This window comes from Diabrotica undecimpunctata, chromosome 2 (assembly GCF_040954645.1).
Source record: "Diabrotica undecimpunctata isolate CICGRU chromosome 2, icDiaUnde3, whole genome shotgun sequence".
Classification (NCBI taxonomy): Eukaryota; Metazoa; Arthropoda; class Insecta; order Coleoptera; family Chrysomelidae; genus Diabrotica; species Diabrotica undecimpunctata.
Genome location: NC_092804.1, coordinates 108,909,283 through 108,914,190, shown reverse-complemented (window position 1 = coordinate 108,914,190; position 4,908 = coordinate 108,909,283).

Sequence of the window (4,908 nt, the reverse complement as noted above, 5' to 3'; positions counted from 1 at the left end):
AATGCACTATCCTTAAACATAGTCATACAAGGAAACGAAACCCAAAAATATTAACAATATATTACAAATTACTTAAGCGTTAAAAAATAAAAAAATTAAAGAATTGTGACTAGAAATAAGGGAGACATCTATAAAAGAAGCAGAGCAGCATAAGCTCATAGCATGAGAATGTTGCCTCGTACTTTTATACAGCAATTTGTTGTCACAATATTATAGTTTTTTGAAAAATAAACTCCGATTTAAAAATTAAAACGTCAAATAAAATAAAAAAACATATTGAATATAGACCTATCTCCTACGCCGATATATATAATTGAAATTTTGTACACTTAATGTAACTATTGATTTGCTTATTATCCTTATTACTAAACTTATTTACTTTTCACAAACAAACTCTTTAATACCTACAGTTATTACTTATTACTATACAAGTCTAATTCGAAATCTCGTCGAAAATTATTAATAGTCAGTATGTAAAATTTAAATATTTAATGAAAAGTAAAAGATTAGCTACTACCTCTGGGGTTCAAAGAAGAAGCCTTCACGAAGATTGAAGTACTAATAAGACCCCCGAAAATCATGCGTACCCTAGGTAATGATTAATTAATTAATCGCCTAATTTTTCAATCACCTGTTCTATATGATTTTGTCAAATTGGTCCTTTTTAGGACCAACTATTCTAATTATGTCTATAAATATTGCGGGAATATCTAGACATAAAAAAGCTTTACTTTAGTTAATCTTATTAGACATATGCTCTAAATACAAATGTGACGTATTTCTTATGCAGGAAACACATTGAGGAGTGAATTACGCCAAACCTAGGGTTTTTGGTATTAAGCCGATCGCTGAAAACCACATGGTAAATATGGAAGTACTATCTCTGCCGGCAAAGAAACAAAGGAAAACTCCAAGTGCCATTAACAATGGCTTCTCCGGATGATAGACAGCTGTATTCAAACTATGCCGAAATTTAAAGTCTGGATACAAGCCAAAGTTCTTGCCTTGCTTAAACTCCGACGACCACAAAAGCTACCAGCCAATATCTTTATTTTGTCAGCTATTTAGAATATTTTTGCACATAATCCTTAACATAATTTCACCGATAATAGAAGAAAACCTCAATGTTCATGGTCTATTACCAATAGACCAAAGCAGTTATGGACACAGAAGATTATATAAGTCACATATACTAAACCTTATCTAACACAATGAAGACGGGTACAAAATATATCAGGTATCAGGGGTGGTATTTGTAAATCTTAATGCCGCTTACGACACCTTAAATTAGAGGACATTTCTCCAAAAAACATATCACATCCCCTTAGATAATAAACTCACTTGTATTATCCGCATATGCCTACAGAACAGAAGATTTTTAGTATCATGGTATCAAAGGTAACAATAGCAGATGGAGAATGCAGAAGAACGGTCTCGCTTGGAGTAGCGTAATGGCACCTACATTGTATTATATATACAGAAACACTCATCGAGTCATCACATACCGGTTGATACTAGGACATTCATATACGTAGACGTTACCTCTATTATTGCACAATCAAAAACTTTTGTTGCTGAAGTGGAGAAAAATCTAAAGTATATAAAAATACACCACGAATCATTTTAAGCCAGACTTCGAAAAAACTCAGAAGTGCTCCTTCAATTTCCGTAACAGAGACGCTTTCACAAAACTCAAAATTTAATAGTGGAACTTTGAACCTCCTATTAATACCTTAGAGATAGTTTATATTGCACGCCGTTAGTTACGGAACATTGGTCAAAACTAAAAGGCAAACTGAAGACCAGAAATAATATTTTCCGCAAGCTGGTCAGCTAAAAATGGGGCGCACATCCTTTCACCCTTAAAACGTAGACGCTTGCACTCTTTGCTTCTGCTGCCGAGTGTACCACCTCGCCAGTATGGGTAATATCAACACACACTTGACACGTAGATTTAGTTATAAGTTTATGTTTACGTGAACGTTTATATTAAAAATCACATCCATACATAAGCTATACCCTATCGTAGCTATCACCCTATCTTATATTCGAAGACAAGTAGCCAGAGAATGAAAGAAACAAAACCTAGATTCGTAAGATCCACTTCACGGATACCAGCCCATTATATGACGACTTAAATCGAGAAAAAACTGACCAAATCAAAAGATTTGTAAGAAATACCAGAAAAACTTGTCATGTCAAAAAAAGAAGCTGCTCCTCGCCATCTGAATCCTCAAGAGGAACTTCCTTCTGGTAGTTATCTTCCTTATTCTGCCTGGAGGATTTTGTCCGCACCGATAAGCTGTGAGAATGTGGGGTGGTACAAGATTTATTATATCTTCTTAGTTGTCATATGCTAGAAAAAGCTTGCACAGAACATGATCTTCTGCACGCAATTGACTTTGCAATTCAAAGCGCTCTTTTCTAAACGTACAATGTATTTGGACTCAACATGTAGAGTATAGTCAGTAAGCTATTGTTTATAAAGATCATTGCAAATTTGACACTATTCTACTTACATTGATTACTTATTACCCATAAATAGGAGACAGAACATTCAGAAGTGTGCAATATTGGTAAAAATGGTATATTCTTGTTAGATAAATTAACCATTTGTTCTTTTTTGGCATGAACACTACTACCCATTTTAACACAAATATCTGTTTTAGCACTTAAGAATTGTTGTTTTGAGATAACCTTCTATCCAGATATCGTATGTAATACACAAATTAGACCAGAACATAACTAATAAAAAAGCTATATACAAAATATCATAGAACAATGGATGAAATAAAAGCAGTTTTTATTATATATAATAATAAATAATAAAGACAAATAAATTATAAAGACATACTCATGTTAACAAAATACATAACGAAATTTCCGCAAACAAAAAAACCTTTAATTCGGTAATAAAATAATAAAATTATGATAAAAAAATTAAATTTTTAAAAATACAGAGAATATCAACAACATCCGGAAAATATTTTTCAAAATTTAAACTCAATGTTAATAAAGATCTTCAGCGAGATGTTATTTATAAAATAAATTGTAAAGACTGAAATTTAGCATATATAGGACAAGCACATAGTATCTACATAGAAGGGCTGTTGAACACAAAAATCATTACGCAAAAAACAATTCAACACAGCCTTGAGATTTGGACGGAAACAAGGATATAAGACTTAGGCGAAGAAAAAGGACTTTGAGAATAGGTACATGGAACATACAAGGAATTGTAACAAAACAAAATGAAATACTCCCAGAAATCGAAAGACTAAACACAGATATTATAGTCTTGAGTAAAACAAAAAAGGGTCGAGGAGAGAAAATTATAAGGAAATATACCAGAGTCTGCAAAAGGAGTATCTATATTAATAAAATATAATTTTAGAAAACACATACGAGATTACTAGCAAATAAACAAACGAATAATGGAAATTAGTATGAACATTTTTGGACAACCAACAATAATTGTTTGAGTATATGCAATAAATAATGCGACCATAAGGGAAAAGGAAATTTTTTTTCAACCCACTAAAAGATCTGTTAGATAAAGTAAAAGGGAAAAGAACATATTCTTCTGAATGGAGACTTAAATAACCACATAGGAAAGTAAGATGATGATATGGTGGGACAATTCGGAGAAGACAAAATTAGAAATGACAATGGAAGTCGGCTAACTGAAATATGTCAAGAATACAAGTTCGCCATAACCAACACAAGATTTTAGCATAAAAACGTAGTAGAAATCAAAGAATAATTATTGATTTAATCCTTTCTGCATTCAAAGTTAAACATAGGCCTCCCCTAACTTCTTCCAGTTCTGTCGGTTTTAATCCTCTTGCAGCCAATTCCCGGCGATTCTTTTGATGTTATCTGTTTATCATGTAGGTGGTTTACGTCTGCTTTTTCTGCCTGCTCGTGGTCTCCAAACTGTAATTTTCTAGGTCCACCGCCCGTCATTCATTCTGTCCACATGGCCCGTTCAGTTCTAGTTTAGCCATGCTATACGCTCTATAACATCTGTAATGCCTGTCTTTATTTCTTGGTTTCTAACTCTGTTTCTGACTACTCTTTGGGCTACTCTGAGTTTGGTTGCTGTAGCCTGGGTTCAAAAAAGTGTTTTAGCGCCGTAAGTCATGACTGGAAGCACACATTGGTCGAACGTTTCGTACTGGGAGAGAATGTGCTGAGACATAGAAAATACGATAGGGTATAACAGATAAATAAAGGATAGAAAAAAAATATCAGAAGTAATAAAAGAAGTAAGAATATTATACAGATAATTACATCAAAGGAGTGGACAAAGCATTACACAAAATTATTGTAGGAGAATGGACCATAGTATCTCTCACAAGATCCTGTGACAATAATAACAGAGGAAGCCGAAATCACGGAGGATGATAGAACTAAAGCACTAAATAAAGCCAAAGACAATAAAGCACCAGGAATAACGAACATTAAAATGAAACTATTGAAATTTGTAGGCAAAAGGATTATATCATTCATACGAGTGTTGTTTAATGAAATCAAGGCAGGAGAGGAAATTTCAGAGAAGTAGATTCTATTATTACGTCCTCTATTTTTAAAAAAGGCGACAAAAGACCAAATAACTATAGAGTAATTAGTGTAATGCCCCCAATAGCAAGGATTTTTTGCATGGTAATAAAAAAAATAGAATAACACTTGGAGCATTATGGCAAAGAACAATCCAGACTCCGAAAAGCCAGATCATATCTATATAATATATTCATCAGTAAACAAGTGATAGACAACAAAAAGAAAAAAATATTGAAACACATTTTACCTTTTTAGACTTGGAGAAAGCATATGATAGCGTTCTCAGGAAACAACTATAGGAAGCAATGAGAAAAATGCACGTTAGAGAGAAATGGGTGAATATAA